At 46.7% G+C, this 12,996-nt stretch overlaps 1 long non-coding RNA gene across 1 annotated transcript; it reads right to left on the reverse strand.

The window, feature by feature from the left end:
* Positions 1-10,196: 10,196 nt before the first annotated feature.
* LOC140593580 (uncharacterized) lies at positions 10,197-12,289 on the reverse strand. Its single transcript, XR_011993982.1, has 4 exons — positions 12,165-12,289; positions 10,846-11,091; positions 10,622-10,729; positions 10,197-10,450 (listed from the first exon to the last, which is right to left on the reverse strand). It is a non-coding gene; the product is annotated as an uncharacterized lncRNA (long non-coding RNA).
* Positions 12,290-12,996: the final 707 nt, after the last annotated feature.

A 12,996-nucleotide genomic window follows, 5' to 3' on the forward strand; every position in this document is an offset into this window, starting at 1 on the left:
GGGCTAGGCTGGCCGTTATTAAGATGAACGTGCTCCCGAGAATTAATTTTATTAGTTCCATGCTTCCTCTCTCCCCTCCACCCGGGTACTGGGCCTCTGTCAAGTCTGCTATTTCCACATTTCTTTGGGATGGCAAGAGACCCTCCATCAGACACTCTACCCTAATCCGCGACCGGTTGGATGGGGGTGTCTCTCTCCCGGACTTCGAATTTTACCACCTTGCTTTTACCCTGAGGCCGGTTTGGAGCTGGATCAGTCCTCCCCAGCATCCCCCTGCCTGGCTTCCTATCGAAGCAGAATATGCTCTCTCCCATCATCTAGCCTCGCTTCCTTTCCTCCCTGTTAAATTAAAATCCATCTCTGCCTCCGTCGGTCCGATTATCTCTCAGGCGCTTCGCACCTGGAGAAGGGTTGAGAAATTGTTGGGCCCCTTCCCAAAATGGCATCCCAGCGTTCCGTTGCTCCACAATCCTGTCTTGAACATTGGAGGCCGCACCATCTCTTCCTCGCCGTGGTCTCAGTCGGGTATCTCCACCCTGGGTGACATTTTTGACAGCTCTGGTCTCAAATCATTCCAGTCTCTTATGGTCACATTTAATCTTCCCTCTTCCTCATTTTTTTTCTACCTCCAGCTGAGGTCCATGCTTAGGGCCTGTAATATCTCTTTTTCCTCGCCTCTTCCGCTTCACCCGCTGTGCAGATTTGCTCTGTCCTTTTCCCCCGTTTCTAAACCCGTGTCCAGTCTCTATTCCCTCCTAGACGCAAAGAAGGCTTTTGATAGGATGAATTGGTCATTTTTGTGGAGAGTCTTGCATAGAATGGGCTTTGGCCCTTATTTTAACAACCTTGTCCAGACTCTTTACTCCTCCCCCTCTTCTGTCCTTTTGACCAATGCCAACATCTCTCCTCCTTTTCGGCTTCTTCAGGGGGGCAGGCAGGGCTGTCCCCTCTCCCCCCTACTCTTTAATCTGTCGTTGGAGCCTCTGGCTGCTGCCTTCCGCCACTCAGACCTTATTTCCCCCATCCTAGTGAAAGGTGTCCCTCAGTCAGTTTCTTTATACGCTGATGATTTGCTCCTCTACCTTGGCAACGCTCCTGTGGATCTTCCTCATGTCCTTAACCTATTTCAAACATATGAATCCCTGTCTGGCTATAGGATTAACCGGGCAAAATCCTCTCTCCTTCCGTTGAATCCTGCCTGCCACACCTCTTCACTTCCTCCTTCTATTCCCCAGGCGAGGTCTTTCAGATACCTGGGGCTGGACATCTATCCGTTGGTCCCAGAGCTCACAGCTGCTGGCTTCCGTTGCGTTCTCGAGGCCATTAAAGCCTCGATCTCCTCGTGGTCTTCTCTTCCCCTTTCATTTCGGGCTAGGCTGGCCGTTATTAAGATGAACGTGCTCCCGAGAATTAATTTTATTAGTTCCATGCTTCCTCTCTCCCCTCCACCCGGGTACTGGGCCTCTGTCAAGTCTGCTATTTCCACATTTCTTTGGGATGGCAAGAGACCCTCCGTCAGACACTCTACCCTAATCCGCGACCGGTTGGATGGGGGTGTCTCTCTCCCGGACTTCGAATTTTACCACCTTGCTTTTACCCTGAGGCCGGTTTGGAGCTGGATCAGTCCTCCCCAGCATCCCCCTGCCTGGCTTCCTATCGAAGCAGAATATGCTCTCTCCCATCATCTAGCCTCGCTTCCTTTCCTCCCTGTTAAATTAAAATCCATCTCTGCCTCCGTCGGTCCGATTATCTCTCAGGCGCTTCGCACCTGGAGAAGGGTTGAGAAATTGTTGGGCCCCTTCCCAAAATGGCATCCCAGCGTTCCGTTGCTCCACAATCCTGTCTTGAACATTGGAGGCCGCACCATCTCTTCCTCGCCGTGGTCTCAGTCGGGTATCTCCACCCTGGGTGACATTTTTGACAGCTCTGGTCTCAAATCATTCCAGTCTCTTATGGTCACATTTAATCTTCCCTCTTCCTCATTTTTTTTCTACCTCCAGCTGAGGTCCATGCTTAGGGCCTGTAATATCTCTTTTTCCTCGCCTCTTCCGCTTCACCCGCTGTGCAGATTTGCTCTGTCCTTTTCCCCCGTTTCTAAACCCGTGTCCAGTCTCTATTCCCTCCTAGACGCAAAGAAGGCTTTTGATAGGATGAATTGGTCATTTTTGTGGAGAGTCTTGCATAGAATGGGCTTTGGCCCTTATTTTAACAACCTTGTCCAGACTCTTTACTCCTCCCCCTCTTCTGTCCTTTTGACCAATGCCAACATCTCTCCTCCTTTTCGGCTTCTTCAGGGGGGCAGGCAGGGCTGTCCCCTCTCCCCCCTACTCTTTAATCTGTCGTTGGAGCCTCTGGCTGCTGCCTTCCGCCACTCAGACCTTATTTCCCCCATCCTAGTGAAAGGTGTCCCTCAGTCAGTTTCTTTATACGCTGATGATTTGCTCCTCTACCTTGGCAACGCTCCTGTGGATCTTCCTCATGTCCTTAACCTATTTCAAACATATGAATCCCTGTCTGGCTATAGGATTAACCGGGCAAAATCCTCTCTCCTTCCGTTGAATCCTGCCTGCCACACCTCTTCACTTCCTCCTTCTATTCCCCAGGCGAGGTCTTTCAGATACCTGGGGCTGGACATCTATCCGTTGGTCCCAGAGCTCACAGCTGCTGGCTTCCGTTGCGTTCTCGAGGCCATTAAAGCCTCGATCTCCTCGTGGTCTTCTCTTCCCCTTTCATTTCGGGCTAGGCTGGCCGTTATTAAGATGAACGTGCTCCCGAGAATTAATTTTATTAGTTCCATGCTTCCTCTCTCCCCTCCACCCGGGTACTGGGCCTCTGTCAAGTCTGCTATTTCCACATTTCTTTGGGATGGCAAGAGACCCTCCGTCAGACACTCTACCCTAATCCGCGACCGGTTGGATGGGGGTGTCTCTCTCCCGGACTTCGAATTTTACCACCTTGCTTTTACCCTGAGGCCGGTTTGGAGCTGGATCAGTCCTCCCCAGCATCCCCCTGCCTGGCTTCCTATCGAAGCAGAATATGCTCTCCCCCATCGTCTAGCCTCGCTTCCTTTCCTCCCTGTTAAATTAAAATCCATCTCTGCCTCCGTCGGTCCGATTATCTCTCAGGCGCTTCGCACCTGGAGAAGGGTTGAGAAATTGTTGGGCCCCTTCCCAAAATGGCATCCCAGCATTCCGTTGCTCCACAATCCTGTCTTGAACATTGGAGGCCGCCCCATCTCTTCCTCGCCGTGGTCTCAGTCGGGTATCTCCACCCTGGGTGACATTTTTGACAGCTCTGGTCTCAAATCATTCCAGTCTCTTATGGTCACATTTAATCTTCCCTCTTCCTCATTTTTTTTCTACCTCCAGTTGAGGTCCATGCTTAGGGCCTGTAATATCTCTTTTTCCTCGCCTCTTCCGCTTCACCCGCTGTGCAGATTTGCTCTGTCCTTTTCCCCCGTTTCTAAACCCGTGTCCAGTCTCTATTCCCTCCTCCGCAGATCCTCTCATAAACCTCTCCCCATAATTTCTGTCTGGCAGAGGGAGCTCTCTCCCACCCCTGTCCTATCTTGGAGTGTTATTTTTCATAATATTAAAAACTGCTCTAAAAATCCCAATCACCAGCAAACACAATTTAAGTTTGTTCACCGATTATACCCCATTCCCCGGAAACGCCATCTCATGGGCTTAGAGTCTGACCCCTTATGTCACCTCTGTCCCCTTCAGGTCCCTGGTACCTTTCTTCATATGTTCTGGGACTGTCCTCCAGCGGCTGCTCTTTGGGATTATGTGGCCAGATCTCTCTCTTCAGTTCTTTCCTCTCCCATCCCTCTGTCTCCCGTGGTCCTTCTTCTCCTGGACTTCTCTTCTCTCTCTCTATCTCGCTTCCAGCGGAGGCTCCTGATGTCTGCCTCGTTAGCGGCTAAGTTGTTATTAGCCTCTCGTTGGAAGTCTCCTGATCGTGCCATTCCCACTGTCTGGCAGTCCACCTTTCTTGATCTGCTTCTGCTGGAACTCTCTGCGGCCCGGATTAACAATTTGTCTGCTTCTACGATCCAGAGCTGGCTCCGTGACGTGCAGCTGGTAGAGGACTGGCTGCGGGTCATGTCCTGAAGCTGTATTCCTTTTTTTTTTACTGATTTAAGTATGTTATCTCTTTTCTCCTCAGTTTTTAGCTGCGCCCTTCGGGGCTGGGTGTGCCGGTGACCATTGTTGGTCTCCTTTGAGGTGCTGTCTCAGGGTGTATTGAGGGGTGGGGTGGGGGTCGAATATGTTTTGTTCTGTTCTGTCTTGTTCTTTGTAAAAAAAAAAATTAAATCTCCAATAATAATTTGATCACAAAAAAAGCTTTGTATGGGCTAATCTCTTTTGTATTTAAGTTCAATCAATCAAATCTGGTCAATAAATGATAATTATGCTTAATAATTTAATGTGTTTATATCATGCTATATCATGTTTATTTTATATCATAAAATTTAAATGTTCATTTGTCCTGGCTGTCATATGTGTCTTAAATAAATCAGTGTGATTTTTTTACTGTGACTATTGTCTATTGGCTTTTTATTCTTAACCCAGAGGGATTTTAATATTTATTATTGTCTATTATTGTTTGTCTGGTGTGTGTGTGTGTACAGTAACGTGGTTTATGAAAACACTTAAAGAGCCAATCATAATGCATTCTTCAGTTACATATGTGTATAAAACCTAACTGTATGGTCCAACCTCCAATAGAGTTAACAGGAGTCCCATGTTCAGTAAAAGAACGGAAATACTGGAAAGCATCTGACTGGGGATCTCTGATTATATGCATTACCAGTGTTGTATGGTGTTCTTCCCACAAAATACTGGAACCACCTCTTCCTTCTTGTTTTTGGAATTTATACTCTGCTTCAGGAAAAGGTTAAACTGGTTGACATTAGTACTGCTGAGAAAGTACTGAAGAAATTTGTTATGGTGTTTGAAAGGTTGTACAGAAAGACGAACATCTCTTAATGTGCATTTGGTGACAAGTGTGAGAAACTGGGGTCCTTTGTGGACCACCTCAACTTTTTCCTTTGAATCTTTTAAAGGAGCTCTGTTGAAGTACTTTAATGGAAGCATGTATGTCCAAGATCAAAAGGTTCCTTAGGTGGAGGGATCTCACACATAATGCTGACAAGTCAATGAAAAATGAATTGGTATATACTGTATACATATTCAGCAGTAGAACAATGTTACAATTGTACACTTCCAAGTACAGCCAATAGCATTTTAAATAAGACTGAAACAATTTCATTTTCACAAATTAGACTAAAGTGCCGCCAGAAGTGTACAGTTTTGTAGCACGTTTTTTAAAGCATAATTAAATACATCTGTATGGACTCCCTTTAGGTTGGCCTCCCTGCAAAATCTATACAAGTGCAAAGTGTAACCTATTATTATTAGTATGATTACAATGTAGAAGTAGTATGATTACAATGTAGAAGTAAGCACATGAGAATTACAAACATATTCCAAACATACTGTATGAATTGAAAATGATGGAGGTCAAGAAAACTTTCTGAAAGAACTGCTCATTCAATTGCTTTGAAGGCAAATAAAAAGCCAACTTTCACACACACTCTCACACACATACACACACACACCCAGACAAGGGGAAAGAGGGATAAAATAGGGGAAGAGAGCCCTAGGCTCTCTTGTGTGTGTGTGTGTGTGTGTGTGTGTGTGTGTGTGTGTGCGCGCATGTCTGTGTGTGTGTGCATTCTAAGTGTATGTGTGTTGATATGAAAGTGTGTGTATGTGTGTGCATGTACATATATACGTGTATGTGTGTGTGTACGCATACGTGTATGTGTGTGTGTACGCATATGTGTATGTGTGTTGTGAGTGTATGTATGAGTGTGTAGGTTAATATGGAATGATTCCCAGTGTGTGTGCGAGGCCACAACAACATCGCCCTGGGGCCCCCAGACGGCCGGGAGCTGTCACGGACCCAGCCGCCCCACAGCGGCCAGGTACCCGGGCCCCCGCCACTGGACAGCTGCGCGCCCACCCAAGGAAGGCAAGGAAGGAGGCACCGGGCGCCCCCCCCCGGCGAGCACGAGGCAGGAACCCCACGGCCACAGGCGGCAGCGCGCCGCCCCCCCCCAGGGAGGCCGGCCACGCAGGCACAGACAGAGCCCGGACCCCGGACCACCTGCACACCCCGCTATAAAAAACTTATAATTGGGTCAGTAACCTTGCTTGTATCAAAGAAATTTAAAGAATCTTATAAGTCCTAGATTTAAATGGTCTGCAGCCATCTGGACAGACATGAAGGACGGAAAATGTATACACAATCTATATACAAAGTATATACAGCCATGTATACATACATACATACATGAGAAATACACCCAGAGAAACTGTGTTCATGTTTCACAATTGGGTCCATGATCTTTATTAAAATCCAAGATACTGACAACGTCCTGATGAAAGCTGTGAGATGCTGCAGACTTACCTTGAGCCAAAGTGGAGGACAGCAGCACTGTCGTCGGGAGGAAGAAGGCAGAGATCTGATGGGGCTTCATGATTCCACTGGACGTTTCTGAAGATCAGCGCCGCTTCTACAGCTAAACTGAGGCCAGCAGAGTCTAACCACGTCCTTTTAGAGGGGTTGTGTGTCTGAGGTGGGGGTGGATGAAAGATAAAAGGAATAAACATTTATCTAATATGTATTAGCAGGCACTTTTATCCAAAGCAACAAACTTCTTTTTGAAAAAGCAGAGTCCCTGCAGCAATTGGAGTTAAGTCTTTGCTGTGAAGTCGTAGGATTTAAACAGGCAACCTTAGGCTCACAGACACAGCACCGTAACCCACTGAGTCACACTGCAGCCACACGATCACCAGTTAATGCACGTGAAACAAACTCTGACCACAGACATGATCTTCACTCACTTTGTCAGGAGATTAATAAACACAAATCTCTCTTACAGTGTTTATAGAAGCAGAACAAAGAACAATAACTAGGTAGAAATATTACCTCAGACTTAAATGACACACTTTTAACTTGGAAAGCATATTCATTGATGACATGTTCAGATGTTTGGGTGACAATTAACACAGTATGTTTTAACTATTATCTCAGATTAGAAAAATCATTGAATGCTGCCTCAAAGTACCTGATTATCAATCTAATTACAAAGGGAGGTATAAAATACCTGTAACACGTAAAGCCCAACATTGTGTGACTTTTCTCAATGTAATCAGGTTGAGCAGATCTGTGTCTGTGGTCCTTTCAGGTGCCATCATCAAGTGATACTGCTTCAGTTTTGGTGTGAAATGTCTCAGATCATCACCTATACTTGCTTAATACATCACATGATGCCACACATACAGTCGCTCTTTAGAACGCCTGTGGCCTTGGCCTGGAGCCGATGTCGTCAGACGGTGCCCAACCTTCTCAGGGTGTTTCGACCCTTATCCGCTACACCCTCCAGTTGGCGGGTCGGCAGTGGTGGCCAGGTCACTGCCCATCAGCTCCAGGCCTCCAGCCCCCCTCCTCCCTTTTAAACCACAACCAACAAGAGGCTCTTTCTGCTGCCTCTCCAATCCTGCGCACAGCTGCCTTACGGTCCTTGCCTGATACGCCGAGTGTAGTGAGCACCGACCATACAGACTGTGCTGGAAACCCTCTACACCCCACCTCTACTGGAAACAGCCACGTTTGCCATCCTTTCTCTCTGCACTACATGATGAGGTCCTGGTATTTCAGATACTTTCTCTCATGGGCCTCATCACAGCCTTCTTTCCAAGGGACAGTCAGTTCTACCCAGATGATCTTCTTTGCCTGCTCTGACCAGATGACAATGTCAGGTCTCAAGGTGCTCTGGACGATGGGAGGGAAAATGAGCTTCCTACCCAGGTCGACTATCATCTCCAATCCTTGTGCCCCCTGGAGGATGTTGGTCCTGGTTCTCCTTGCAGAAGATGGCTGCTCCCCTGCCTTGATGAACTGCAGCACTGATGTTTGTGGCTTGAGTGGTTGTGGCCTTCTCCTGGCCTGCTCCAGGAGCTGAGCGCTGAGCACCTGATCATGCCCCCACCTGTATCTCCCCTGGGCCAGAGCTGTTTGACACCCAGCTAGAACGTGGGAGAGTGTGCCATTCTTCCCACACAATTTGCAGAGTGGATCCTCCCTCAGGCCCTACCTTACCAGGTTTGCAGGTGACGGGAGTGTGTCATATACAGACCTCAGGAGGAAACTCACACGGAACGGTTCCAGCCTCCAGATTTCGGTCCACGTGACCCTCTTTTTTGGGAGGTCCCATCTGGTCCAAGTTCCTTGGGTTGCTAGTTCGACAGCCTTCGCCTTTCGTGTCTCATCTACCTGGTGCCGCACTTCGGCTTGCACCATCTATCTCCTCTGCTGCACAGTTGCCTTCCCCCACTGGATGAAACGGGAGGTTCCTAGTGTCTGCCGGCCAGTGCAGACATTGCCAATGATATCAACTCTATGGAGCTTTCAGCTTGCCTAACTGCGGTGTCTGCTACCCACTTGCGGCCTGTTTTTGTTATGACCCCCGCATTGCTGACACGCTCGTCTTTAGAGTCTCTGAGTACCATTGCCACCCTGCACTTGGCCACCTTGAACCCCTCCACCACAGATGAGAATGGAAGCTGAAGCTGGCTGACGGGGGTTAGCATGGATGCTCCTCACTAGGATTAGCATGGACACTCTGACTGGGGTCAGCATGGACACTCAGACTGGGGTTAGCATGGACGCTCTGACTGGGGTTAGCATGGGTGCACTGACTGGGGTTAGCATAGAAGCTCTGATTGGGGTTAGCATGGACGCTCTGACTGGGGTTAGCATGGACGCTCTGACTGGGGTTAGCATGGACGCTCTGACTGGGGTTAGCATGGACACTCTGACTGGGGTTAGCATGGACGCTCTGACTGGGGTTAGCATGGACGCTCTGACTGGGTTTAGCATAGACGCTCTGACTGGGGTTAGCATGGACGCTCTGACTGAGTTTAGCATGGGCGCTCTGACTGGGGTTAGCATGGACACTCTGACTGAAGTTAGCATGGACACTCTGACGGGGGTTAGCATGGATGCTCCTCACTAGGATTAGCATGGACTCTCTGGGTGTGTCCGAAATCACGCACTTGCGCACTTTTAGTGCACTGACAACTAAGCCAAAATTAAGTGCACTGAAAGTACCCGGATGGTGCACTGAAAACGGCCAGAAAACGCAGTGCAGAACGATGGACACTACTCGCACTAAACGGACGCCATTTTGACTACGTAGCGGAAGGGGAGGGACTTTCGGCAAGTTTAAATAATGGCGGACAACACATGCAAGCTCAAGCGGAGGCAACTGCATCATATAAATGTACTGTAACATTAATAAAATTATTTTACTGATGTATACTTCGGTGTGTAGCCTGTCACTCTCTGACGACAGTTATAGATAATTTGAGATTGCGATTATATCGGCTTAGAAGAGTTTGCACATGTAAATTTTAGCAGTTTTTTAGCCGGTTAGGCGGTCGTAGATAGGTTATATACACGCAAATAAAACCACAAGGAAATTTATTGTAAACAAAACACGGCAAATATTTTGGGGCGCTGGAGAATCGCGATCAAATGCTAGTCCGTCACTTCCGGTAAGTGCAAAACGGTGTTCCATTTAGGACAGCACTTACCCATGTTAGTGTGCACTACAGGAGGAAGTGCGCAGTGCGCACTACATCTCAGTGCACTGAGGCAAGTGCGCGATTTCGGACACACCCTCTGACTGGGGTCAGCATGGACACTCTGACTGGGGTCAGCATGGACACCCTGACTGAGTTTAGCATGGGCGCTCTAACTGGGGTTAGCATGGACACTCTGACTGAAGTTAGCATGGACACTCTGACGGGGGTTAGCATGGATGCTCCTCACTAGGATTAGCATGGACACTCTGACTGAGTTTAGCATGGGTGCTCTGACTGGGGTTAGCATGGACACTCTGACTGAAGTTAGCTAACCAACCAAAAAAACATTGTTTTACAAATGAAATGATTTAAATGAAAAACCTGAACCATCCATCCATCCATTATCTCTCGCTTGATCCAAGGTTGGGTGATTGTATGTTTCTCTAATTGTATTTTTCATATGCTAACCAACTAAAAAAACATTGTTTTACAAATGAAATGATTTAAATGAAAAACCTGAACCATAACCTTTCAATAGTCTTTATTTAGTAATATGCTTACAAAGCAGTATGTGTGCAATTCAAATTTAACTAATGGCTAAATAAAACTTTAGATATTAAACTATAAAATTCAGTTAAATTGTACATGATTTGGAAGATGACAGGAAATAATGTTACAGAAGAATAAATGGGGTGAACAGGAAGAAGCGCTGATCCAGCTTCTTTTTGGCCTCCTGAACCCAGCGAGCTCTGGGATCGACGCACACTTTAATGCCCTTTTTGGTGTAAATTCTGAAAATGAAAAATAAAATAACATGGGTCTGCTTGTCACTTGTTATAATCCTTCTCCATATACATCCTGACCAACAAGTCAATTCTGTTATAGACAGTTTGCATCCAACAAACTTTAAACCAAGAACCAGTAATAGTTCAAAACAATGCATGAAAAGAGTAAATACTTACATAATTCCAGAGGACAGTCTCCTCTGGTCTCCTCATACTTAACTATGAGGTCCATCCTTAGGCTTTTAGGAAAGTATGTAAAACAACATTGTTTTGCTGGTTTGGCTTCTGGATAGACATGAAGAACCGAAAATGTATATACAGTTTATGTACAAGATATTTATAGCATATACATACAAAACTGTAGCGGGTAATGTTATTAACGAAAAATGGGAAAAATATACCAGCTCTTTCTTTGGAAACAGCAGCCCCATTCTTCATCTGTCCCCCTGTAATCAATCCATCCACCTTCTCGCTCTCAGGAGCCTCAGGCCTTGCAGGTGAAGCTGCCAGCCTGCTCTGTCGGTCCTCCTTGTGGCTGCTTGTGAGGAGACTGTGGTCAGCAGTGGTGTGCATGGTGCTGCTGATCCCCTGCTGGTGTGTGGTGAGCTCCTGGAGAGCTGCCGCCTCATAGAATACATGCAGCCTCTCTGAATACATCCATGAAAAATGCACACAGAGAAACTGGTTTAGTCAGAACTACAATCATATTTCACAATTGGGCCTGCAATCTTTCCTATCAAAGATATTCAAATCTAAAATACTGACAAAGTCTTGATAAAAGCTGTGAGATGCTGCAGACTTACCATCAGCCAGAGTGGAGGACAGCAGCACTGTCATCAGGAGGAAGAAGGCAGAGATCTGATGGGACTTCATGATTCCACTGGACGAAGATCAGCCTCGGTTCTACTGTACACCGAAACTGAGGCCAACAGTTGAACCAGGACCTTTTAAAATGGCTGTGTGACTGGAGGTGGAGGTGGTGTGCAAATAAAACACCTTTTCCACTTTATGTGCCTGAAATAGACTGACCGCGGACAAGACAGAGTGGCAGAATTTGCTGAGACCGACATCATATACCTTCTGAGCATGTACTATAAGGTATTAATATTAGCTGCGATGCATGTGTGCAATTGGCTGTTTTTCAAACCACATGGAGCCACCTGACTGAGTATGTGGTCAGTCTATTTTAGGTGTTTTAAGTACTAAATGTTTTTTCTTCTCTTGTCTTTCTTTTTGATTCACCCCACCCCCTTCATGAAGTCCCATAAGGTCTCTGCCTTCTTCCTCCTGATGACAGTGCTGCTGTCCTCCACTCTGGCTCAAAGTAAGTCTATGTCTGCATTAATGCATTAATTTATTTTTTTTGACTGGGGTTTCTTAAGAAAAACCTTTCACGTTCACACTGCACCGTGTAAAATGCAAATGACATAGCTTATGGTGCATATTAGCATACAGTACACTGGGCATGTGGGTGAAAATTGTGCCACCAAGCACTGCTCAGTCCAGGTCTTACCCAGAGTCAGCATTCCTTATAAAGATTAAACAATTGCATTCAGAAAGCAACATTCAGTTCGATTTTTGAAATAGAGCATTTTTACAATATTACATTGGCTTAAAGTTTCCTCTGATTCCCCCTGGTTGGTGAGCATCTGAAAAAGACATTTAGAGATATTTACAATGTAATAATGAATAATGTAAATTCATGCATTCGGTATGGTACCTGGCTCCTGTTGCACCATGCACTGCCATCCGGACTGTGGGACAAAGGCTCCAGGGTGCCTGCAGGTGTGTCTCTCTGTGCAGAAACTGCTAGCACCAGTACAGCAGCCCATTGTGCTCTGTGAGACCCCCCCCTGTGAGTAGAAGGCCTTGGTCTCCAGGTTGAGAGAAGAGGACTCCTTCCACTTCAGCTGCTTCCACACCTGCAGCCAGCCAGCGCCAGGTCATTCTCCTGCTCCATCTGCAGCCATTGGCAGTCAACGGTCTCCAGTCCCTTGCCACCAATGGTCACCTGCACTGCTGCTGCCATGGGCCTGCTCTGGCTGTCCTTGATGTGGCGGCAGCAACAGGAGTCATCCGTCCTACAGGGGCAATGAGAGAGGGTGTCGTTGGAGCTTGCCTGGCCGATGGTGAACCTTGAAGTCATGTCACTGGAAGATGTCCACCCAATGTGCTAGTTGTGCCCAGGGGTTACAGAAGTTTAGCAACCAGGTCAGAAACACGTGGTCTGTCTGATTGGCCTTTCCAAATCCATCGTGAAAAAAGTGAGGAGGAAAATATGTAACACAAATCAACAGAATGCACAGCTTGTGGAATTACATTTTAGTAAAACAAGCTGCAAAGCAACATTAAATACATCCTTCGTGGCATGCCACAAAGAGAAATTGTCGGTCTACGTTCTTGTAACTAACTTTCATTTCCAGAGTTCAACGATGTCCGTGCTTGCGACTTGTTTATCATAGGAATCGTATATATATATATATATATATTTTCACCTTTCTTTTTTTGTTATTAATCGTATATTACGCCAGCACAATAAGAGTGCGATTACT

The sequence above is a fragment of the Paramormyrops kingsleyae genome, chromosome 12, assembly GCF_048594095.1.
Source record: "Paramormyrops kingsleyae isolate MSU_618 chromosome 12, PKINGS_0.4, whole genome shotgun sequence".
NCBI classification, from domain to species: domain Eukaryota; kingdom Metazoa; phylum Chordata; class Actinopteri; order Osteoglossiformes; family Mormyridae; genus Paramormyrops; species Paramormyrops kingsleyae.